General features: G+C 43.8%; 1 protein-coding gene across 10 annotated transcripts in view; it reads right to left on the reverse strand.

The window, feature by feature from the left end:
- Positions 1-27113, reverse strand: part of lingo2 (leucine rich repeat and Ig domain containing 2) — an 867433-nt gene that overhangs the window by 302503 nt on the left and 537817 nt on the right. The window lies entirely within an intron of this gene.

The following is a 27113-nucleotide window of genomic DNA, read 5'->3' on the forward strand; positions in this document are numbered from 1 at the left end:
TTTCCATTGTCACAGCCAAGATGTTGTTGCTGCCATAATCTGAGTTTGGACCTTTGTCTGTGACAGAAATTCAGTTCTAGAGACAGCTGCTCCCATCTTTACGTTTGGCTTCCAAATGGGAAAGCCATGCCAAAGCCTGCCTCACAATGGCACACCAGAGCATGATGTATGAAACTAAACACATTGCCGTCTGTAGCCTTTCATTTAGCTTTGCATGGGAACTATTTTTGGGAAAAGATCTTTACTATTAAAGTTCACCCTGAGAGAAGGAAAAATACTCAACATTCCAATGGTGAAAGTTTTGACTGTCATGCTTTGTTTCACGCAAACATTGATTTACTGTGTCAGATAGCTCTAACTGAGCTGGCAGGAGCTGAGGCTAACAGCGGGTGCTCATTCCGCTCCCGGGATTTGAACCTGGAACCTTTCGGTCTGCAAGTTCAGCAGCTCAGTGCTTTAACACACTGTGCCACCACTAGGGGCCCATGCGGCACCCTAAATAATGGCAGGAATTTATAAGGAAGAGGAATATAGTTGGTCAGTCTAGAAGAATCAACTGAGGCCAAGATATACAGGCATGATTCTATGAGCTGATGAACGTCTTGCAAAAAGATACCTTGCCACCAGAAACTGGTATCAACCTATTCTGGACCATCACATCCCTTGATTCTGGCTTCTCTGAACATTGCCTCACTGATTACAATCAACCATCAGCCTGTCTTAGACAATGTGGTCTCTTTGCCCCTTACAATTTTTGGCTGTTATCTTTGGACTTGACTAATGATTGTATTGAGGCCTGTCTTTTCTATCTGTCTCTAATTGGGTGCATTTACTATTTGGTTCAAGGAAGCATTTTTTGCAGCAAAATAGTGCTCATCACATAGTATGGGTAGAGGACTGCTTCATCAATATCTCATGATAACTTCACGACACCACACGTCACTCAGTAATGTTTTTTTTTTTACCATACGTTTGCAGGAGAGCTTTGTCCAACATAAGCATGCCTGACCTCTCTGCTGAGATCTTCAGATTTCAAAACTCTGACTTTAGGACATCCAGAAATGAGAAGAAATCAGTTTCTTCCATTAGAAGTTAATTATGGAAAGTAAAGAGAAAATATTTGGCAGTTCTGATTTAAGGAACATCTTTCAAAACAGAACAAAGTGTTTCTGACCCTTCTGTTTCATCTATATGTCCATCAAAATGCACCTATTGCACCAAAATGCTCTCCATTGCTTTCAGAAGAAAAAATGATAGCATCAACACACATTCCTCTGATGATCCTATTGCTTCACTAGGGTGAATGTGGCTGCCAACATCTTTCTTTTGCTTCCTTATATTAATGGGGAAACCATCATGTTGGGTGAAATGTGCCTGGAGTGAAATTTTAGAGGGAAAATTACATACCCTTTCAATTTGTGTGGGCGCACAGAAAAATGCCTAATTGTTCCAAGTATGCTCTTAATATAAATATAAGGACAGGTTGCTTACCTGTAACCATGTTTCTTCGAGTGTACTCTGTGAATTCACACTAATGGAGAAACTGCGCCTGCGCAGGTTCCGACGGAAACTCTTCCAAGCTGAAGTTCAAATTTTGGCGGTAACCACGCCCCCCTTCCCAAGGGGCATATAAGGCAGCCCCGGGCGCCCGCTCTCCAGTTCCTGCGCCGCCAAGGCAACGAGAAAGGGAGAGGTTTGCCAGAGGGGAAGGAAGGGCGGGTTTGTGTGAATTCACAGAGTACACTCGAAGAAACATGGTTACAGGTAAGCAACCTGTCCTTTTTCTTCGTGTACTCTGTGAATGCACACTAATGGAGATTGACACGCTAAGGTCCCGGATGGTGGGACAAGGCAAACTCGACAACCAGTGAATGTCCAAACATAAGTTTATTAGGACACAGTGAGATAATAGTCCCAAGAGACCAGTGCATTAGGACACATTGAGATAATAGTCCCAAGTGACCAGTGCAATAGGTTGTCCGAAAGGACCAGTGCAATGTCAGTATGAACATAACATAAGAGACAGAACATATCAGGAAAAAACACTGAATAAACGTAATACAATACGAAGTTGAGTACAGTGTATATGAACGCTCCCCCAGGGGAAGAGGGGAAACATCAGATAACTTGACATACCCATCAGGGTGAATAAAGTGTTACAGAACAACGTCCCAACACAATTAGGGGAAGAACATGTCCTCGGAGGTATAGGCATGGGGAGAAAACTGGCCCCATAGCTTGAAGGAGAGGTATAGAGAGTCACCTGCGGGTGAGTATAGGGTGAAGGAGGCCATTTGAGAGTCAGGATAGGCAAGATGAGAGTACCGATCTTGCGAAGGCCGAGTCCTTCAGGGCCTTGTTGTCTAGCCTGTAGTGAGAAACAAACGTAAGTGGGTTCGACCAGATTGCCGCTTTGCAAATGGAGTCGAGCGGGATACCCCTGAGGAAGGCGGTCGAAGCCGAGAGGCCCCTCGTCGATCTCGGACGGATGGATGGAGGGGGAGGGCGCTTGGCCAGTTCGTAAGCCAACTCAATGGCCTGAGCGATCCAATGGGACAACCTTTGGGAGGAGATGGGATTACCCAACTTGTCCGGGGCATAGGCGACAAAGAGTCTCTGAGTCTTACGGATGCCCCTGGTACGGTCCTTGTAGAAAAGGAGTGCTCTGCGAATGTCGAGAAGGTGAAGTTTCCGCTCGAGAGGAGAGGAGGGATTAAAGAAAGCTGGTAGGACAATGTCCTGATTGAGGTGGAAAGCTGACACCACCTTAGGGAGAAAAGTAATGTCCGGGCGAAGGACAGCACGGTCGTGGTGGAAACGTAGATATGGCTCTGAGGGCAGCAAGCTCAGACGGCCGTCGTGCCGAAGTGATCGCCACTAGGAAGGCTAGTTTCCACGAAAGCAAGCGGAGATCGGTTGAGGCCAGTGGTTCGAAAGGAGCAGATGAGAGTTGAGAGAGCACAAGTTCGAGGTTCCAGCCCGGCGTAGGCGGAAGCGACAGCGGGCAGATGTTATTGTAGCCTCGGAGAAAGGTTTTGATCAGGTGGTGAGAGAAGAGAGACAGCTGACCATGGCGTTGAAAAGACCAGGAGAGGGCTGCGAGGTAAGCCTTAATAGAAGCGAGAGAGAGTTTTCTCTCGACAAGAGTCATGAGGAAGTCGAGGACCACCGGTACCGAAGTCGGAAAGGAGTCGATATCACGGGATCGAAGGAAGGCGTGAAAGCGGGAAAGCTTGTAGGTGTAAGCTTTGGTTGTAGCCGGCTTATGGGCTGCCCGAAGAACATCCTGGAGGTTTTGTGGGAGGGAGGTTAAGTAAGAATCCTCCACGCAGTGAGATGAAGAGAAGGAAGGTCCGGGTGAAGAATCTGACCGTCCTCCCTGGAAAGAAGGTGTGGCGAGGGAGGCAGAGGGCGAAACGTTCCTCTGGAAAGACGAAGAAGGGCCGGATACCACGGCTGACGGGGCCAAGCCGGAGCTATGAGGATCGCTGTGACCGAGATTGAGAGGAGTCTTTCGAGGACTTTCGGTATGAGGGGAATAGGGGGAAAGAGGTAAATCATTTCCGCTGACCAGTCCAGTAGAAAGGCGTCTCCCAGGCAGCCTGGAAAGGAGTTCGGGCGGAGCCTCGCTCCGTAGCGGGATAGCTGAGCGTTTTGGGGAGAGGCAAAAAGGTCCAGAGTAGGTCGCCCCCAATCGAAGAACAGGGTGTGGAGAATTTCGGGATCGAGCTTCCACTCGTGGGAGGAGGAAGTCATCCTGCTGAGGGCATCTGCCCAGTCGTTCTGGGCACCGGGAAGGTGAATCGCGGAGACTTGGACCTCGTGGGCTATGCACCAAAGCCAGAGGCGGGAGGAGAGGTGCATCAGCTTTCTCGAACCCGTACCGCCCTGCTTGTTGATGTAGAAGACTGCTACTAGATTGTCCGATTGAATGAGGACGGACTTGTAGCAGATGAGGCGGGAGAAAGCTTTCAGGGCTTTGAAAATGGCGAGAAGCTCGAGAAAGTTTATGTGGTTGGTCCTCTCGGATGGGGACCAGAGATCTTGGACCGTCAGGCCGTTCATGTGAGCTTCCCAGGCATAGGTGGAGGAGTCCGTGGTTATAGTCATTGCAGGTAGGGTCGGATGAAATGGAAGTCCCCTGCACACGTTTCGGTGAGACGTCCACCATGAGAGGGATCGGCGAACGTTCGACGGTATCGACAGGTACTTCGAGTTGTGGTGGTAGAGCGGCTTGAACGTGTCTATAAACCACCTTTGTAGGACCTGAAGACGCAGCCTGGCGAAGAGGGTTGTGAGAACCGTGGAGGCCATGTGGCCTAGAAGGACTTGAATGGCACGGGCTCAGACCCTCCGGGCGGATCGACATAGGGCGATCTGGTGGCGGAGAGCTAGGAATCTGTTGAGCGGTAACGAGACGGTCTGTGTAACGGAGTCGAAGGGAATTTTGGTCGACGGGGTGAGATGTGACTTCTCGGCATTGAGTTGGAGGCCGAGAGAGTTTAGGAGATGCAGTGTGAAGGAGACGTGGCGTTCGAGAAGGGCAGGGTCGGGCCCGACCAGAAGCCAGTCATCTAGATAAGGAAAGACCGTGATGCCATGTAGCCTGAGGTGGGCCGCTACGGTGGCAACAACTTTGGTAAAGACCCTTGGCGCCGTGACTAGGCTGAAGGGTAAAACGGTGAATTGATAAGTTTGGTCAAGGACTTTGAAACAGAGGAAACGTCTGTGAGCCTCCCTTATCGCTACGTGGAAGTAAGCGTCTCGTAAGTCTATGGAGGCAAAGTAGTCTCCCCGCTGCAGCATCGGGAGAATAGAGGCAATAGAGACCATTCTGAATTTGGAAGGACGAATGAAGACATTGAGGGCCCTTAAGTCTAGAATGGGGCGTAGCCCGCCCCCCCTCTTCGGGACCGTGAAGTACCTGGAGAAGAAGCTTTGCGGGTCCAGTTTGGGAGGAGAGAGACGGATGGCCCCTTTGGCCAGAAAGGCATCGATTTCGGCCAGTATTTCTGGAGAAGGAGTTGAAGAGAGAACGTGACCTGTAGGTGGGAGCTCTGCGAACTCTAAGGCGTAGCCCTCTTGGACAATGCGGAGAACCCAAGCATCTGAAGTGATGGACTCCCATTGATTGTAGAAGGGGGCCAGGCGGTCAGCGAAGGCACAGGAGTGTCGAGGCAGCGTGGGTTTTACAGTGGTAGCGGACGAGGAGCTTTGGCAAGAAAGGATGGCGTCAGGTACGCCGGTGAGCCTGCGGAGGAGCGGGGGTGGTTCGACCCCGTTGCTTTTGTGGATGAGGCCCTCGACGGGGTTGGTGATGGCTTTGATTGTTCGAGCCCGAGGGGCGTTTGAAAGATTGGTGCCGGAAGGATTGCGGCGGGAAGCGGCGAAAACGATGAGGGAAACAGCGGGTACGCTGCGGCTGTGGTTGGTCGCCACATTTGGACGCAAGAATTTTAAAGTCATGATTCGATTTGAGTTTATCATTGGTACCCGAATTAAATAGTCCGAGTGTGTCAAAGGGGAGGTCCTCAATGACCTGCCTGGAGGATGAGGATAGACCGGATGACCTCAGCCAGGCGTGGCGACGGATGGCAATCGCGTGGGCAATCTTCTTGCCCACCGTGTCCCCGGTATGTTTCGCCATCTGGATTTGGTGGTGGGCGAGCGAGTCAGCTTCCTGTTGGAGGGTGGTAAGAACAGAGCGGTCTTCATCTGACAGTTTCGCGAAGAAGGGTTGTGCCTTCTCCCAGATAATCTGCTGGTAGGCACCCATGCAGGCTCCGTAGTTCGCCATCCGGCAAAGTAAAAGGGCTCCGGAGTAAAGCTTTCGACCCACGGCGTCGAAGCGCTTTCCTTCTCTGTCGGCCGGAGTGTTCGATTGACGACCTGAGGATTGGGAGGCCTTGACGACCAGGGAATTAGGGTCGGGGTGGTGCTTCAGCCACTCCAGGGAATCGTCGTCGGTACGGTACCAAGTCTCGATTCTCTTCGTGGTCGGAGGTATGGAGGATGGGGTTTTCCAGGAGGCCTGGATAACGTCCAAGAGATAAGGCAAGAAAGGGAGTAGCATGGCCGGCGGAGCTTGGGCTTGCACCCTTTTGAAAACTGGATCAGACACTGCTTTGGAGGTCTGCTTAATCTTCATACCCAGGGCGTCGGCGATTCTGACCATTTGATCAGAGAAAGCACGAATATTGTCAGTAGGTGAAGGCGGGTCCACCTCATACGCATCATGAGGAGGAGAAAGGTCGAGGCCGAGAGAGACCACCGAGGCCGAGAGGACAGAGTCTGGGCGGTCAATGTCGACATCTTCCTCCTCAGCCCCTTGGGGGGACTGAGGGAGAGAAGAAAGTACAGTCTCGGGGGGAGGCATGGCCTCACGGGAGGAGACGGCCGGGAGCCAAGAATCTTTGGAGGCTGAGGCCTGGGCCGCTCGAGCCAGGCGAGCTGTTTGTCTGCCACGCTCCGGTGTCGAGGTCGGAGGAAAGAGCTGTTGGCGCGATGAGTGAAGCGGTGCAAGAGGCTCCGGTACTGGTACCCTGACCACCGTTTGGGTAGAGTGGTGGGGTGAGTCCTGCAGCTCTCCGTCAGATAGGGGCTGCGGAGGGGATTGAGAGACATCTCTAGGCCTCTGGGCCGGCACAATCGGCGAAGACCTTCTCGAGGAGGTTGCCGAGGAGGACGGCGGGTCCCTTTTTGAGGAAGCCGAAGAAGAGGAGCGCTGAGTCAGCCGTTTCTTCGTCGGCGGTTGCTTAGACGCAACCCTCAAGGATTTGCCTGGTGTTGGAGGAACCACAGCTGAGTCAGATTGCGCTCGACGAGACTCCTCGTGAGCCCTCTTAAAGGCTATTTTGATAGCAGAGGAGGACGGAGGGGAGCCGATACGAAAGCGGACCGAGGTTATCGAGGCGAGAGAGCTCGACGTCGAGGAAGGCCCCACCTTTCCGGAGCGGGTCGACACGGTAGCCGTCGTCACGGTACACGGTGGCTTGACAGGCTTAGCGGCCCTGGAAGTTCTAGATGCCCTGGACGAGACCGAGGAGGTTTTAGCTGTTGGTGCCTTAGCTGTCGGCGCCGACATTGCTCTCAGAGCTGAAGACGACGACGCACTCGACGTCGACGGAGTCGGTTCTGGAGCAAGAGATCTTTCGTAAAGCGCCGCTCTGAGCCTAGCGGCTCTGTTCTTTCTGGCCTGAGCCATGAGAGCTAGGCAGAAGCGGCAGGTACCGACCACATGAGCCTCGCCAAGACAGAAGAGGCACTTGGCGTGGCCGTCGGAATCAGGAATTTTAGCAGCGCACTGCGTGCAGCGTTTGAAACGAGTAGTAGACATGCGAAGAGTCCAAAGTGAACCTTGCGGTGGAAAAAAAGGAACTGGAGAGCGGGCACCCGGGACTGCCTTATATGCCCCTTGGGAAGGGGGGCGTGGTTACCGCCAAAATTTGAAATTCAGCTTGGAAGAGTTTCCGTCGGAACCTGCGCAGGCGCAGTTTCTCCATTAGTGTGCATTCACAGAGTACACGAAGAAAAACACAAATTACTAAAATGTATTTATCCCATTACATCTTCCTAGTCATTCTTAGGTAGCAAGGAGAACGCATAATTAATAGTTTTCCAGTTGCCTGGCCAGTCAGTTAGCCCATACTCTAAGACAAGTTACTGTGGATAAAAACAAAACAAATGAAATATATATACATTCAGCAGATGCAGACAAAGGGATTTTAAAGCAGTAAAGACAAAAAATCCACTCTGTTATAATTTATGCAAGTGCTAAACCTGATAGAAATCCATCCCAATATTTAGTGTAGAGAGTTGGTTAGAAATATGACTACCATTAGATTTGTTATAGGGGAAAATCAACACCAGCTCCCACAATTAAAATCTGGTTAAGAAAATAATTAAAACCCACATGTTTGAGCAAGCCTTAATGCAAGAACCTAGAAGCCCAAACCAATTCTGAACCACACGGGAATAATTCATTGTACAATTGAATGTCTCTCATATTAACCAATAGAACTTCCATTTAGTGATTACTTCCCAGCCCAGCACAGAGATTTACTTACTCAAAGTATTACTCAGTCCTCCTCTTTGTAGATTTTACAATGTATTGGAACTCTGGCTGGCTGCTGGTTTAGGGAAAAATAGCCCTATCCTGATTAGGGCTTTCTGATGCTTAATAGATATTAAAGATCTTAAATACATATTAAAGAACACACATTCTTTGGGCCTTGGTGTGATTCCTGAATCCTGTTTCCCACCCTACCCTCCCTAATCTCTGTACCCTACCTCCCTATTTCCCTACCTAAAACCCAATTAGCACCCCATTTTCTCCCACCCATCTACAACTTCATCAAACTCCCTCAAGCATCAAGTTTCCTCATACTGTCATGACCCCATGGATACCGACTGCAACCATCAGTTTTCTAACATTCAAACTCCAATTGTGATTTGCAAGGCAAATGGGAGAGACTGCTTGTCTACAGCTTTGCATGTGCTCCCAGCATAAAAAGCTGTCCTCCCAATTCTACTGCCTGTACAGAGCTTTGAATATGAATGCACTATTTATGAATGAAGTATTATCGCTGGAGGAAGATCAAGGCCCTCTTGTTCAAGATGCCAGCTAAACAGATATTTTTTTTAAAAAAAATTGAAAATCAGACATTCATTGAAGCAAAACATGGTATTCCTAATAGCGACACTAGCATTCTTTAAACATGATGCCTTTAAAAATACTAGCACTACAGTGCCTGACTGACAAGGAAATAGCTAGAATAGAAGGGCTTGTCAGCTGTCAGGGTGTGACATGAGATGCCTGGCAGAGCAATTAATCATTATGCTTTTTCTCAAATAGCTCTTTGGGGACAGCCACTAATGCACACAAATGTACATATGCTTACCAACACCACCTACATAGAAAGGCTGACATCAGTGCTGTCTTGCCAAATAGAGAAGTAACTGAACATAATGTCAAACACCTTTCTCTTAATTGAAATGGCAGCTAAAAAGGTCCGGAAGCAGTGATGGATGGATCGGTCAATTTTCATTTATTTCTACATCATATGTTTTCCATATATTGGTTCAGTTCATCTTAGACATGGAGAATTTTTTGAATGTATCCTATATATGCATATATTATGTTTAGAAACAAAAAAGCCCTTAAGTTAACTTATCCATGGGTCAATGTGAGAACTGTACCTTAACTCTTAGGAAAAAAGAACCATCCCTTTCTCTGCGTAGAGTGTTTAGTCTATTCCAGGAGAACCTTAAAAGAAGCACTAACTCCCCCAACTCACTTTTGACCTCATCGACTGGGCTAAATTAGGCGGCTTATGATGGTCCTACTTCACTTGTGCCACAGAGCCCACTAGCTCCTATCCCACAACATCAAACTACTTCTGGCAGGGCTCCATGGACAAAAGTGAAAATGGAGTATTGTATCCCACTGCTGCAACAACAGGGGAGGGTTCCCGTGTTGCATTGGCAACAATGGGGGGAAGCCAGGCAGTGGACGTTTTCCCCATGGGATGAGGTAAGGGGTAAATCAGGTGATGCTGGGCATGGGGCAATAGGTTCACTATGCCAGGCCCTGATGGATTCACCATGATGCATGGTGAATCCTATGGTTAATGTGATGAGATCCTTTAGAGCAGTGGAATATTTGCCCTTTTTTAATATGGAAAGAGAAATAGCGATGGAAGTGAAAGGCAGATAGCCACCAAGGTGAAATTGGTTCTGTCCCCTCTCCATGGATTGATCCTCGACTTATGCATGGACCATATAAACATCCATAATTTTGGCTCCTAAACTTTGTCCTTGATTTATATATGCATTTGACTTATACATGAGTATGCATGAATCTTCTGAAAATAATTGCATGAAAATGTTTATAATCACCCTCTCCCCGCAAATTTACATTTCTGCAACTTGTTTTCCTAACATAATCCAGTACTGCAGTGAAGGGTTGTTTTTGCTGGCCCCAGCATGGAATGAAGGCCGGAGGGTAAGTGGGAGGGGGGACATCAAGACACAGTGAAACTATTACATTGAATCTTAGGGGATAGAGATGGAGAACTTACAAGTTCCAGCCATTACAAGACTCATCCTTTCTCTGATTTTCAATCCAACCACCTATCTCTTATACAATGCAGGCTTTTGCATTAGGTCTAGTTTGGAAATTTCCCCTTTTCTAGGAGCTTAATGACCTCATCAGATGGGGCCTTTTCCAGTGGCACATGCTGGTTTAATGATAATTTAGCTATGGAGCCTGCCAGCTTCCATCTCACGACATAATACTAGAAGTATCTACTGATGGGGTTATTGGTGAGTCAGGCTATGCGAGGCATGGGGCAACAGGTTCCCCACACCCCCTGATGGGCATTGCTGGATTCATCACGATCCGTGGCGAATTCAGCAGTCTGTACGGTAAGGTCATTATAGTCTATCCTACCCTGTATGTTAGAGGTAGTGGGTTATTGCAGGGAACCATCACATAGTTGGTCTTTGAGTTGGATAGTAGAAAAAGAAGACTGATTACCAAGCAACATTCTGTTGATGGTAAACTCTCTGGAATTATTCCTTTTGGTTTGTTAGCTTAGTGGGCTTGGGATCACTGGAGCACATCCTCTCTTTATATATCACAGGCACTATTTCTCCTAGTATATGCCTATCACCTAATGAAGATGACTAATAATCTGTAACTGTCCTGATCCCACTATCACCCCTCCCCCAATACTGATGGAAATGTCATTCACATTCTTATCATCAGAAAATCAATCTCTTTTTCACCTGGTAAAATGGGTGGGAGGTAGAGAATTATACTGTGCAATACTGTAACAATCATGACTAAGTAGTAATTGTAAAAACAGAACAGCTATGAATTAGTAAATCTAGGTAACAGTTCTATATTTATACATGGATATTTAGTCACAATGGGGACACAACTGTCATAACTATAACTATCCCCACAACTTATTTCACCAAGCATCACTCCATGGAGAGAAGGAGATCCATTCTTCCCATACTTCTGGAGATCGTAACATGGGTGAATGGCATTTCTGTCTAATTTGAAGGAGGCCAGAAGGGTTACTTGATTAAGTAGACTTGTAGCTCATACAGACATTTATTGTAGCTGATAGAGAATAATGGCCCACATTTTCATATGCAAGTTTTGATTTGAGAACTGGCACAATTTGACTTAGTAACTATAATGCCCTACTGGAGCTCTATTTATACACGGATTCCACCTGGAGTCCCACTAGTCTCATGGGGCCTTTTGTACAATTAACACTTGTGTGCCAGTTGCGCCCATACCTTGGGAAGTCAGACTTGGCCAGGGTAGTCCACGCTTTGGTTACATCCCGAATAGATCACTTCAATGCACTCTATGTGGGGTTGCCTTTGAAGACTATTCGGAAGCTTCTAATGGTCCAATGGGCGGAAACCAGATTGCTCACCAGAGTAGGGTAGAGGGAACACACAGCTGCACTGGCTGCCAGTCTGCTACCAAGCATAATTCAAAGTGCTGGCTTTAGCCTGTAAAGCCCTAAACTGTTCTGGCCCAGCTTACTGGTCCAAACATATCTCCCTCTATGAACCACCTCAGAGATTAAGATTTTCTGGGGAGGACCTGCTCTCAGTCCCACCACCACAGGCACGATTGGCAGGGATGAGAGACAGGGCCTTCTCAGTGGTGGCCCCTCAGCCCTTCCCAGTAAGATCAGATCTGCCTCCTCTCTCCTAACCTTTAGGAAAAACACAAGACATAGCTTTGGGACCAAGGTTTTGAGAAGTAATTTGAGCAGTGTAATATGTAACTTTGAAACAATGTGATTGACAAATGGAATGACCCTGGATTATGTTTTGGATGACATGATTTTAATTGATGTTTTAATTGATATTTTTAATAATTTATATTTTAATTATTGGTTTTAATTGTAATTGTTTATTTGATATATGTGTGTATGGCATCAAATTGCTGCCTGTTGTAAGCCTCGAGTCCCCTTCGGGTTGAGAAAGGTGGGATATAAATATGGTAAAAATAAATAAATAAAATAAATGGAGCTCTATAGAGACAGAAACATTATCTTTACTTTCTCCAAATAACAGGAGGCTCTACTTTATACATAATGTGGAAACCTCAAAAAAAAAAAAAGAGGAAGTGCCTCTATAGACAAGAACAGGAAATCCACATGCCTTAATCCAGTCCTTAGCACATTTGACTGGAAGGAAGCTATAGGGGCATAATGTGGCTCCAAGTAGATATGCTCAGTATCACAGCTTAAAGGTCTAATTAAACTCTTAATAGTTTCCAGCAAGCATCCTTTGAAAAGTTGTACTCCACAGTCATTTTCTATTCTGCCTGTGTTCATAATGATGTGATTTGAAAATGTTCAAAGTTGAAAGCCCTATTAATCAATGGCTGCATTATCCTACATCTTGGCAAAAGCAGGGGGGGTGGAGAAAGAAGAAAAGAAATTCGAGCTAATTTGCAATACTAATAAGGTTCAATTACTGTGTAATTCAGCACATTCCATTTATTTATTTATTAGATTTTGAGGATTGAGGATGAGACTAGAGAAGAATTTTTATTATTCTGAGAAAAACTTGGGTGCACTACTTGGGTGGTGATACTCTCAGGAAGGAAGAAATAAGGTGAAATGATGAGTGAATAGCAATGTTCAAAATGGATGCTTCAGAAAATGAGAAGGGTGTTTGGCTATTACATTTGAATGGCTTCTTGTTTTAAGGAGGAGAAACCACACATCCCAAAGAGGGGTATGGTCAGATAGAAAGGTACAATGTATGTGTTCTAACAGATGGGTGTATGCCTCATGAACATTAATGTACAGAAAGAGAATAATAATACATATTATATGAGATGCCTTTCAGAAGATATAAAAAATATAGCAGCTGTTACTAGTGTAATGAAGGAGTACATAAACAGGAAAAATACATTATAATATATTCTGATCAGACACAAACATATTAGTAGAACCTTAGAGAATGATCAACACACTGGTCAGTATGCATTGCAAAATTCCACTGTGAAAAAGAATGCGATCATCTCTAACAGGCCTGCATAACCTGTGGCCCATTAGCTGTTCTGGTCTCCAATTCCCAGAAGCCCTAGCCAGCCTGTCCAATGGCCAGGACAGGATGGGGTGCAGGTTGTGCAGGTCTGATCTATAAGGATGGGAATTTATTAGTCACTGTCTTATTTTGCCTGGTGTTGAATACTGTATTAATGAGTGCCACTGATTTTCAAACACATTTTTATCCACAGGACCCCCTATTGCTATGATAATGCCCAAGTTAATTTTCTTAGAACAGCTGGATGCCACAATTTAGCATGTTCTTATATTAATTTTGATATTTGGGAACTCCTCCAGTATTGAGCATTCCACAGACCACACAAGAAGAAACTGTGCTTTTTTGTTGTCTTTTGAAATTCACCTTTTTGCCACTGTGAGCATGAATACTTTAGGATTTAAATTAATTTTTTGCATGTATAACTCTTAGTGCTTTATTGTTTTCAATGGCATTTGTAGCTTTCAATAATTGTTTCGAAGTACTGCAGTCCAACCTATGCAGGATTCACTTCAATGCTGTATTGGGGGAGATCCCTAGCTGGTACAATGTGAGTCTGTCCTTCTCCTCCTCTAGTCAAAACCCATGGGGAAATTTTAAAGGCTTGGGGTGAGTTCTGTAGAGTCGCCCTTTTATGAGCCTAAATATTAACTTTCAACTTTACCAAACTGAACTAAGACCACAATGCATTATTTTGAGGCAGTACACATGTGTACTGCCTAAGTGGTCTGCGAACACTTAGAAACAAATGCGGTCATTGCTAATAGTCAACACGGATTTACCAAAAACAGGTCATGCCAGATTAATCTGATCTCTTTTTTCGATAGAGTTACAAGTTGGGTCAATACAGGGAATGCTGTGGATGTACCTAGATTTCAGTAAAGCCTTCGACAAAGTCCCCCACGACCTTCTGGCAAACAAACTAGTAAAATGTGGGCTAGACAAAACTACGGTTAGGTGGATCTGTAATTGGCTAAGCGAACGAACCCAAAGGGTGCTCACCAATGCGTCTTCTTCATCGTGGAAAGAAGTCACGAGTGGAGTGCTGCAGGATTCTGTCCTGGGCCCGTTTTTTTAGACACTGTGTGCTTTTAAGTGTACATGGAATGAAATTTTTTATGCACACACACAAATCTTTGACAATGACACAGAAAACTGGCAAGCTGAGTTAAATACATCTGTAGAAATTAAGCAACACATTTTTCATGTCAGACTTCAGCATTTGTATTAGTTTGAAGGAATAAATAGAAAAAAGCCAAATTACATAAAATAGATTTTAAACAAGCCACCACTTTTACTCAAGTCATTTGCAAAACAAGTGCATTGGACGGTTCAATCAAATCTGCTTGCCACAAAACGACATAATTTTTATCATGTAAACAGATGTACTACCAGCATAGGGGAATGGCATCCAGACACTGAGCTAAAACTAAATAGAAATTGGCTTTGCTAGAAAATGTGAATATTGAAGATCCTGTGGAGTTTTGTTACTGTCAAAAATAGAAGTCACGGTTTAGTATCACAGTTTTGGGAGTTCTTGAACAAAACCACTTTTTTTTTTGCTAAGGGCTCCATTCTCAAAATGGTCATATGTTAGTCAATTTCTTTCTCTCTTTTGATTTCTTTTTCTTATCATCATCTGTATTACCTTGATCATCATCATCATCATCATCATCATTTCCCATGATTAGAACTCAAGGTAACTCACAAAGTTATAACAAACTGCGATAATATTGTTGAAGTGCAATTAAACTACCCACAGATTTACAGCCATTTATACCAATTTTACTAAATAGGAAATAAAAACCAGTAAAACAGCACACCACGAAAAGCCCTTGCAGTCTATTCGAAAGAGCCTATCAGCTTATAAAAGTTTCCACTTGCCAGCAGAAGATGAACAAGAAAGAAGCTATTCTTGCTTTCCCAAAGTGGGAGTTTCTAAGCTGAAAGATGGACAGGAGACATACGGCAAAAGTTTACTTTTTAAAATTGATTTTCTAAGATGCGCTGGACCTCATATGCATTCATGTGGATATCTAAATGTACACGCAAGCAGATTTCTTACTATCTCTCTTCACCCTGCTGTAAATTCAAACACTTTTTAATTTCATAAAGATCAGAACAAAGGAATGGTTGAATACAAATTTTGTTGTAATTGCTTTCCATTTGTGCTTCCATTTAGCCACCTGTGTATGTGGCTCAATTTATTTTAGCCCAGATCAGCTGTTTCGGGATTTTAAAATGTTCACATGCACTGGAGCAATCCACACCAGGATATACGAATGAAATACGTGTTTTCCTTGACTCCAGGGATATGTAGACATGTGAATATGCACATTTTCCAGCCAAAATTGGGTTTTAAGCGCATGCTAAACCCAAATAAGAAAATAATATTGATTGAAGAATGTGATGTCATTTATTGCTCTTATTCATAAAAATAAATATAAAAAATAGAAATGTGCTCCTTGCATCCCTTTTCTTCAGCTCTGCTCTCAATACCCATTGAGTTGCCAAGTAAACATTTTGGGTCAACAAGAGATTCAGGCATAATCTGGAAGCTCTGTAGGTAGATGACGGGAGGTGAACCAAAATGCTTTGAGTATTAAAAACTACATTGCAGTGCCTTTTCTTCCTCAACCTTTTGCGACAAACAGAAAGGTGTAAGCCAATGTCCACAAGACTGAATGCACCAGCTAAATTTGGAAGCAGGATTCAATCTGCATTAAAAAAATTACAACAACTGTGGTACAGAAATACAAGTTTTCTCTCTTATGGTTACAAATTGTTTCTAATGCTGGCTAAATGACTGGAGTGTGCAAAACATTTCCATCAGTGTAATTAAAATAGATGCCAAAAATCCTATTTTATCACTGCCCCTCCCACAGAAAGGGACAGAAGCCCATTTTCTAACCCACTTTACTTGATGGCATTTTAATTGGGTCATAACAAATGAACCTACAGATGCAGTTCACAACAGCTGCACACAAAACATCTAGTTCTTCTGATATTCATAGTGAAAATGCACAGAAAAGAGAATTAGAAGTGATAAAGGAGTCAGAGGCAGAGATGCGATTTGCCACAAGAGAAAAAAACTCAATTGATCTAGTTATTTCTGACACAGAAGCAAAGTCTGATAGAGCCATGTTAGTATCTGAAATGAGAAGAGCAAACCACAGACCACTTACTACAATGCAGTCTGAGCCCTGCTACATACACAATGGAAGACCACCTTATAGTGACACCAGAAGCACTTGAAGTGGCCAGCTTCTGGTCAAAGGAAGTTTATTATAATGCCAAGTTTTTTTACTTTGTGGTTTTTCTATACATTATAACTGTATTCTCAATTCACTTCAGACACGATGCATAATAAATTAGTGTCTGAAATTAGGTATGTGGCAATGAGCCAATAGTGTAGTGATTGGTTTGGACAGAACAGATTATTAGTTTGTTTCATAGTTCCATATGGAAATATTCCTTTCACATGTAGAAACAGCACAAAATGTATCCTTTTCTATATAATTTTTATTGCAAATGTATGAGGAACGGGGAGGGGTATAAGAGTGGATATTAAACAGAGGCATTGGTTTTCGCAGAAGCAGAGGAAGCAGGAGGACATTTTTGCTCCCTGGCTTCAGGTAGGATTTGGCTAAGATTTGGCTAAGATTTTAAACTGAGTTTGGGCTTGGCTCCTGTGGTCAAAGTCTAACTGTTGTGTGACTGTTGTGTTGAAAGAGAGCCAGGTACTTAAGTTGATTGACAGCAGGCATTGTCCCCTGTTAATTGAGTTTCTGGGAAAGCTTTATTTGCCAGTGTGAGTTTCTGCCAGAGCCTGATCCCAGAAGGGCAGTTGGTTCTCGCAGAAGCAGAGGAAGCAGGAGGACATTTTTGCTCCCTGGCTTCAGGTAGGATTTGGCTAAGATTTGGCTAAGATTTTAAACTGAGTTTGGGCTTGGCTCCTGTGGTCAAAGTCTAACTGTTGTGTGACTGTTGTGTTGAAAGAGAGCCAGGTACTTAAGTTGATTGACAGCAGGCATTGTCCCCTGTTAATTGAGTTTCTGGGAAAGCTTTATTTGCCAGTGTGAGTTTCTGCCAGAGCCTGATCCCAGAAGGGCAGTTGGTTCTCGCAGAAGCAGAGGAAGCAGGAGGACATTTTTGCTCCCTGGCTTCAGGTAGGATTTGGCTAAGATTTGGCTAAGATTTTAAACTGAGTTTGGGCTTGGCTCCTGTGGTCAAAGTCTAACTGTTGTGTGACTGTTGTGTTGAAAGAGAGCCAGGTACTTAAGTTGATTGACAGCAGGCATTGTCCCCTGTTAATTGAGTTTCTGGGAAAGCTTTATTTGCCAGTGTGAGTTTCTGCCAGAGCCTGATCCCAGAAGGGCAGTTGGTTCTCGCAGAAGCAGAGGAAGCAGGAGGACATTTTTGCTCCCTGGCTTCAGGTAGGATTTGGCTAAGATTTGGCTAAGATTTTAAACTGAGTTTGGGCTTGGCTCCTGTGGTCAAAGTCTAACTGTTGTGTGACTGTTGTGTTGAAAGAGAGCCAGGTACTTAAGTTGATTGACAGCAGGCATTGTCCCCTGTTAATTGAGTTTCTGGGAAAGCTTTATTTGCCAGTGTGAGTTTCTGCCAGAGCCTGATCCCAGAAGGGCAGTTGGTTCTCGCAGAAGCAGAGGAAGCAGGAGGACATTTTTGCTCCCTGGCTTCAGGTAGGATTTGGCTAAGATTTGGCTAAGATTTTAAACTGAGTTTGGGCTTGGCTCCTGTGGTCAAAGTCTAACTGTTGTGTGACTGTTGTGTTGAAAGAGAGCCAGGTACTTAAGTTGATTGACAGCAGGCATTGTCCCCTGTTAATTGAGTTTCTGGGAAAGCTTTATTTGCCAGTGTGAGTTTCTGCCAGAGCCTGATCCCAGAAGGGCAGTTGGTTCTCGCAGAAGCAGAGGAAGCAGGAGGACATTTTTGCTCCCTGGCTTCAGGTAGGATTTGGCTAAGATTTGGCTAAGATTTTAAACTGAGTTTGGGCTTGGCTCCTGTGGTCAAAGTCTAACTGTTGTGTGACTGTTGTGTTGAAAGAGAGCCAGGTACTTAAGTTGATTGACAGCAGGCATTGATAAAAGGCACCTTTACTAACTATCCTTTGCAGTACATACAGGAAACAAAGCAACATAAACAAATACACAAAGACGTGGTTTGTTGCAGTCTGCACATAAAGTGCGTGCATATTACTTAACTGTGCAAAGATCCCACTTGGCCACCACGCTCACCAAGAGATGCAACAAAAGCAAAACATTCCCATCACATGCACCAGCTGTGGCATGTTCCGCTTTTTCACACAAAAACTAGACAACTACATCTGCTCCAAATGCAAACAGATGACTCTGATGGAGCAGAGGATCCAACAGCTCGAGCACCGTATTAAGACCCTTAAGGACATTCAGGCACTCGAGCTCTTCTTGGACACTGCACAACACGCTGCTGTAGATCAGCAGCCTGCATCACACCAACACCACCAAGACCATGATCAGGAACCTTATGGGGAGATCAACTCAAAGGTAGACAACCCTCAGGCTTGGAAGGAGGTCACCCATAGAAGGAGACGCAGGACCAGGCAGCCTCCACAGAACTCCTCTGCTCAGCTGCATTTACACAACAGATTTGAAATTCTTACATCATTAACATACAATCAGGAAACACATCTTGTGGAGGACCACAGTTTCTTAGATACCACTCAGTGGACCATCCTGGATCAATGCGCAGGGGATAGCCCTGACAGGGACAGTGCATCACCACAGTCACACTTATGTAATCATGCAAATGCTCCATCCCCAATCATAGACCAGGAGCAACAGGAACATCCTTGGGAGAGTAATGGGCTCTCGGATGTATCTCAATGGATTGTCATTGATGAATGCACTGGGGATGTTGAGGAGGAGGACAACACTTTACACCCACATGATTCACTTCAACAGGAACACTCTTCAGGGGACATACACACTGTCTTGCACAAAAGGGACCCTGTCAATCCTCAAAGGAAACAGGTCTTGGTAGTAGGTGACTCCCTCCTTAGAGGAACGGAAGCCATCATTTCCAGACCGGATGGGATGGCTCGAGAAACATGCTGCCTCCCGGGGGCAAAAATACACCATATCACTCAGAGGCTCAGCAGGCTCCTAAAGCCCCATCACCCTCCCCACCTTATGTTGATTCATGTAGGTACCAATGACACCGCTAGGCATACTTTTCAAAAGATCACAAATGATTTTCGAGCTCTGGGAACAAAGCTAAAACTGTATAATGTACATGTGATCTTTTCATCCCTCCTCCCCGTTGTAGGACACGGCTCTACAAGGGCCGGAAAAATAGTACAGGTCAATAACTGGCTCAGAAAATGGTGTCAAGAGGAGCATTTTGGCTTCCTTGACCATGGTCTACTCTTCCAAGAGGATGGACTACTGGCAAGCGATGGGGTGCATCTCACACAAGTAGGAAAACATCTTTTTGCACACAGACTCACAAACCTCATCAGGCGCACTTTAAACTAAATCCACTGGGGGAGGGGAACAACAGCCTGGCGAACACTATATTACCCACGACCACAGGGAACCGCCGTAAGGCTAAACGGAGGGCTGCACAAACACAGCAAGGACCAAGTACAGAGAGCACAATAATCCCAAATAAACAGTTCGAGGGGAGGTCACAGGGGCTTACATGTCTTTACACTAATGCTCAGAGCATGGGAAATAAGCAAGACGAACTCCAACTCCTAGCACAGCACCACACATACGATGTCATAGGCATCACTGAAACCTGGTGGGATGACTCCCATCACTGGAATTTAACCATTGAGGGCTATAACCTCTTTCACAGAAATAGAACAAAGGGGAGAGGAGGGGGAGTAGCTTTATATGTCAAAAACAGTTACGTTGCAGAAGAAATGCAAGACTGTAATCCGGGAAACCAGCTTGAAAGCATCTGGATAAGAATCAAGGGAACCGGGACTCAAAAAGATCTTGTCGTGGGTGTCTACTACAGACCTCCGAGTCAGGATGAAGGACTTGATGAAGCCTTCTGTCAACAGCTGACCAAACAGGCACAAAGAAGAGATATAGTAGTCATGGGCGATTTCAATTATCCCGATATCTGCTGGAAAACAAACTCAGCCAAGAGTACAAAGTCCAACAAATTCCTCACTTGCCTTGCAGATAATTTTATGGTCCAGAAGGTAGAAGAGGCAACAAGGGGATCAGCAACTCTTGATCTAATCTTAACAAATGTGGAAGACCTGATCAATACAGTTGAAGTGGTTGGATCCTTAGGGGCAAGTGACCATGTGCTCCTGCAGTTTGCAATACAAAGGAATGCTGAAACTAAGACAAGTCAAACACGCATTCTGGACTTTAAGAGAGCTGACTTCCAAAAAATGAAGGAATTACTGAGCGGCATTCCATGGACGCCGATATTAAAAAACAAGGGAGTTAAGGATGGATGGGAGTTTTTCAAAAGTGAAATACTCAAGGCGCAAATGCAAACAGTGCCAACAAAGAAGAAAAATAAGACAAGTGCAAAGAAGCCAGAATGGATGTCCAAAGAACTTCTAACTGAGCTAAAGCTCAAAAGTGACATGCACAAGAAGTGGAAAAGGGGAGAAATCACCAAAGAAGAATTCAAACGTATAGCCAACTCCTGTAGGGAAAAGGTTCGCAAGGCTAAAGCGCAAAATGAGCTCAGGCTTGCCAGGGACATAAAAAACAACAAAAAAGGTTTTTTTGCTTATGTTGGTAGAAAAAGGAAGAAAAAGGAGGCGATAGGGCCACTGCAAGGAGTAGATGGGGTGATGGTGACAGGGGATAGGGAAAAGGCAGAACTGCTTAATGCCTTCTTTGCCTCGGTCTTCTCACAAAAAGAAAGCCATCTTCAACCTCAGCAACATGGAATGGACGAAGGATTGGGGGAAATCCAACCCCAAATAGGGAAACAAGTTGTCCAGGAACACCTGGCCACTCTAAACGAATTCAAGTCCCCAGGGCCAGATCAGCTACATCCAAGAGTATTGAAGGAACTAGCGGAAGTTATTTCAGAACCACTGGCAATCATCTTCGAGAGTTCTTGGAGAACAGGAGAAGTCCCAGCAGATTGGAGGAGGGCGAATGTGGTCCCTATCTTCAAGAAGGGAAAAAAGAACGACCCAAACAATTACCGTCCGGTCAGCCTCACATCAATACCAGGCAAGATTCTGGAAAAGATCATTAAGGAAGTGGTCTGCAAACACTTAGAAACAAATGCGGTCATTGCTAATAGTCAACACGGATTTACCAAAAACAAGTCATGCCAGACTAATCTGATCTCTTTTTTCGATAGAGTTACGAGTTGGGTCGATACAGGGAATGCCGTGGATGTAGCATATCTAGATTTCAGTAAGGCCTTCGACAAAGTCCCCCACGACCTTCTGGCAAACAAACTAGTAAAATGTGGGCTAGACAAAACTACGGTTAGGTGGATCTGTAATTGGCTAAGCGAACGAACCCAAAGGGTGCTCACCAATGCGTCGTCTTCATCATGGAAAGAAGTGACAAGTGGAGTGCCGCAGGGCTCCGTCCTGGGCCCGGTTCTGTTCAACATCTTTATTAACGACTTAGACGAAGGGTTAGAAGGCACGATCATCAAGTTTGCAGATGACACCAAACTCGGAGGGATAGCTAACACTCCAGAAGACAGGAGCAGAATTCAAAACGATCTTGACAGACTAGAGAGATGGGCCGAAACTAACAAAATGAAGTTCAACAGGGACAAATGCAAGATACTTCACTTCGGCAGAAAAAATGGAAATCAAAGATACAGAATGGGGGACGCCTGGCTTGACAGCAGTGTGTGCGAAAAGGATCTTGGAGTCCTCGTGGACAACAAGTTGAACATGAGCCTACAATGTGATGCGGCGGCTAAAAAGGCCAATGGGATTTTGGCCTGCATCAATAGGGGAATAACGTCTAGATCCAGGGAAGTCATGCTCCCCCTCTATTCTGCCTTGGTCAGACCACACCTGGAATACTGTGTCCAGTTTTGGGCACCGCAGATGAAGGGAGATGCTGACAAGCTGGAAAGCGTCCAGAGGAGGGCAACTAAAATGATTAAGGGTCTGGAGAACAAGCCCTATGAGGAGAGGCTTAAAGAGCTGGGCATGTTTAGCCTGCAGAAGAGAAGGCTGAGAGGAGACATGATAGCCATGTACAAATATGTGAGGGGAAGTCATAGGGAGGAGGGAGCAAGCTTATTTTCTGCTGCCCTGCAGACTAGGACACGGAACAATGGCTTCAAACTACAGGAAAGGAGATTCCACCTGAACATCAGGAAGAACTTCCTCACTGTGAGGGCTGTTCGGCAGTGGAACTCTCTCCCCCGGGCCGTGGTGGAGGCTCCTTCTTTGGAGGCTTTTAAGCAGAGGCTGGATGGCCATCTGTCGGGGGTGCTTTGAATGCGATTTCCTGCTTCTTAGCGGGGGGTTGGACTAGATGGCCCTTGAGGTCTCTTCCAACTCTACTATTCTATGATTCTATGATTCTATGAACATCTTACATTGTTGTCTTCTTCCATTGCTGTCTAACACTAAAAATATTTCTATGATGTTAAAAAGAGGGGGGGGGGGAGAGAAAAATGCATTTATTTTCTAATCTGAAACAGAAAAATTGAAAAGTGGGTATGCAATGTTATGAAACAAAGGATATCGAAAAGTTGAGAAATGGAAATAGAATGCTTCCTACTCTGTCTCTGCTGTCCTTTTCATAATAAAAAATCTATTATTTTATCATACAACTTCTTATATCTGGTAGATTAACTTTCCTGGATCCCTTGGATGTCATTGGAGATCCTGTTATTCTTGTCACTAACCTTTCCAGTTTTTCCTTTCTTGCTATTTCTGCATCTTTTGTACTACTAATTTTCCCTTGTTGCTACAGAAAACCCAATATTTTCATTTTCTTTTCTTCTTTTATATAGTCAGTTCAAGTCTGCCATTCTTCAAATTTGGAAGAATCTGGTGATTGTTTAAGCCTAGTCAATTTGTCCATCTGCAATTATGACAGTGTTAGATTTCTTCTTCAAATTTGGGATGGTCTGGTGATTGTATAAACCTGATCATTTGTCAGTTTCTGCCAGATCCATCATTTTTGTAATCTATAAATCTTGAATGGGAATTTCATCTTGTTTCTGTTAATCATCAATTATGAAAAGTTCTTCTTCTCTTGTTTGGCAAATTTAGTCCATTTATAATTAAAGAAAGTATCTTTAGGATCCTCGTTCTGGAAATAAAAAAAATGACCATCCAATTCTTCTTCATCATATGGAGTGGCCTGCTGCTGTAGTTGAACGTCTTCTTTATCCAAGATCTATTGAGATTGCCATCTCTTCTTGCCTTCTTTTATGTTCTTTTTCTTCTTTGTCTAATGATCTTTCTTCTGAATCTGAATCTAGGTCTTTTTAAATTTCTCATAGAAGTCCCGGGTTTTCATGACTGATGTTAACCAAAACCTTGGTCCTTTATAAGATATCATCACTCTGTCTGGGTTTTCCTATTCCAATTCTGTAACATTTCTTTTTAAGTTTATCTGTCAGGAAAAAGTAATCTCTTCTTTTCTTTATTGTCTGAGGTGGAAGTTCTAAAACTGAAATCCTGGTATTTCCTATTCCAATCAGACCTTTGGCATGATCTTGCAAAACTCGATCTCTTACTTTCTATCTTGTTAGCAACACAATCACATCTATTAAAAGTTTTTTACTTATTGCATGTTGAGATTGTCAGTTTGAGTCTTGACCACTTGCTTTGGTCTACCAAGGATTCCAACTACAACTTCTATTACTGCCTTATCAAGTTCCTGTGCGGATTCCAGTATGCATCAAACCTCAAACCCTTTGTGCATACTGTAATCTTTGGTGTTGGATTGAATATCTTCAGAAATCCATTTGCGTCTTCTTTTGTGTCACTTTGACTATCTTTATGTCAGTTTTTACTGTTCCTGCTGCTTTGGAATCAGTCCAGAGGCTCCATGAGATCCCAAGATGTTATGGCCCTCATGTTCTTAGGTATGTTAAACGATTGCAATTCCCATGGTACTTATAGCATAATCTTTAAAAAATCAATTCACTTTCACCCTTTGTAATTGGTCTCACCAGATAGTTTCATCAGGCAGTCTTAGGAAATTCTTAAAGAATGGTTCACCTAATTAGATGTTTAAAGTCCTATTTAAAAATCTCTACAATTTCCAATGGAGGAAAAAGGAATACAGTTTACCTCCCAGATATGTTTTTGTCCACAAAGTTGGTAAACTTACAGCAGATTAAAGGGCATCTTTTAGTTCATTTTTTCAGCCTTGTGTGAATACAGTATTTTAAGAAGTGAATTGGAGCTGCTTCTGCCTGTGCCTGCATACATGACACTTGTTGGAGTGCACAATTTCTCCCCTTCCTTTCTCCCCTTCTCCTCTTTCAGTTAGGAAAGTAAGATCCTTTGAATATTGAGGGATTTGCATCTGTCCTTTTTCTTTCTTAAAAAGTATTTCTAAACCCTCAAGGATGCCTCACTGCTCAGCCAGATTGCTGAGGCACTGCTCACCAGACGTCCAGCACAAAATATATCTTCACTTGGAAATCTGCACATTTCTGAGGGCTTCTGTGTGTTTCTGTGAATTGTAAATGCACACAAATCTACTTTAGAGAATTGGAAAATTCATATAGCCATACTTTCAGTAAATAGAGTAGGAACAACTGCATAATTTATGAAAAATGCGTAGCAAAAGATTTATTTCCATGTGTGGAAAAAAAAATCTTGTAAGAGGAACTTATAAAAGAGAAAGAGGTGCCACTACGATTCTGAGAAATGTGATGAGATAGAAATTGACCCATTTTCAATTCCCTTATGTTTAGAGGTTTCAGTAGGATTGAGCAGACTCAAATTCAAATCCCAGATCTTTCAATAGCCTCAGTGGATAAACATGAGCTAATTACTATCTGCCAACTGAACCAGACTCAGAGAGTTATTGAGAGAATAAAAAGGAGAGAAGGGAAAAACAGAAGATAAACACAATCAAAACCAAATTAATGCTAGTCTGGACAAGAGAGAAACCTGACTGGGGTTAAAGTCCCCACAGCAAAAAGAAAAAAGGCTTTGCCTGTTGGGTGTCCATATGCTCTCCCGGTAACTTCCAGGAGGGCATGGCAACACTGAGACTTCCCCCCAAAGCTCTAAAATAAGAGTAAACTAACCTACAGGGGCGTCATGATGCCTATCTGCAGGTCTCAGGAATCTGAAATCTAGCTTCAAATGTTTTCTTTTTAAGCAGGGATGGGTAATATTTGAGGATACAATTTATAATTTCATTTTAGGACCTTCAAGGTACTAAGATGGAGCTTTAATGGTGGGTTGGGAGGTACTTTTTAAAATGGCTGAAAATCTCCTTCTATTTATGGAGGGTAAATGTGTTTTGGGTTTTTTTTAAACTGGATCAAGGTGCAGAAGACCTTTTCCTCTTGTTTGGAAATCACAATAGTGATTTCCAAGAGTGACACATCTTTTCTGCTTTTTGTTTAGCTTGGGTATCACAAGAGGAAATCAACAGGCTTGGGGAAAGCATGTAGCCCGCAAGTTACGTGAGAACCATCCCTGCCTTAAATCAAGAGATGGGTTTTTTTATTTTACAAAGAAAGAGGAGGACAAACTGGTAACCGACATGGTGATATTAAACTATGTAAAGGAAATAAAGTCTACTTTTATTTTTGCTTCTCAGTAAGAAGTCATTCCCAAATGAGCCAGTAGTCATTCTCAGTAAAGCCAGGAGAAGAACATTTTCTGATTAGTGCTTCTCATTACCTCAAAACTTCAGCAGGAAGCCATTGATAACCCTTAAACATACACTCTTCAGTCATTATTGATAACAGTGCTCTTTTAACTAGATTTGGGCTTGACTGAGAGAGGAGAAGCTGCCAGCATTGACCTTCACTCAAACTACTTGTCAGTTTTCTCACTAAGATAAAGGTAAAAATTGCTTTAGAAAATGTAGAAAAAGGAAGGACATGAATGGTTAGCACTAAATGAAACTCTAAATAGAAATAAAATAGTGCCATTTGAATGAGCACTAAACAATTGTACACATATTTGAAGATCACCAGACCCTATCAAGATGTGTTGAATCTGCAAGGCTGGAAATTAAATGTCAATCAAAACTCACAATGGCAGCTAAAATGTGGCAAACACGTTCAGTTCCCAATATAATAGAAGGCCTCTCATTTAATGGAAATTAGTTATTTCAGAATACTGAATTATTCTGGAAGAAAGTATTATGGCCAAGATCTTATACATGTTCAATGTAGCTTAAACATTCACCAGCATGGTTAGCTTGGATCTCACAATTGTACACCTGACTGGGCAACCAAGCCCTTGAGCTCACTCAGCACTTCATCACATGGGTTTACGTAAGTGTTGCAGGATGTTTGCAGCACAGTTGATCTACAGTGCCCCATGCCATGCATCACACAATTCACACTCACTTCTGGTGTGGCTCCATAGTATCATATCTTGATTTCAGTAAGGCCTTTGACTAGGTCCCCCATGATCTTGCAAACAAGCTTGTAAAATGTGGGCTAGACAATACTACTCTTTGTTAGGTGGATTTGTAAATGGTTAAGCAACCAAACCCATAATTATTGATGAAGATTTAGAGGTGGTGATTATCAAGTTTGCAGATGACACCAAAGCAGGAGGCATAGCTAATATTCCAGAAGACAAAATCAGAATGAAAAATGACCTCAACAGCTTAGAGAGCTCAACTAACAAAATGAATTTCAGTAAGGAGAAATGTAAGACGCTTAGACAGAAATAATGAAATGTTAAAATACAGTATGGATGATGCCTGGCACAACAACAGCCCATGTGAAAAAGATTTTGGAGTTTTAGCGGACACGTTGAGCATGAGCCAACAATGTGATGCAGCAGCTAAAAAAAAACAATGGGATTTGGGGTTGAATCAAAAGGAGTATAGTGTCTA

The sequence above is a fragment of the Anolis carolinensis genome, chromosome 2 (genome assembly GCF_035594765.1).
Source record: "Anolis carolinensis isolate JA03-04 chromosome 2, rAnoCar3.1.pri, whole genome shotgun sequence".
Lineage (NCBI taxonomy): Eukaryota > Metazoa > Chordata > Lepidosauria > Squamata > Dactyloidae > Anolis > Anolis carolinensis.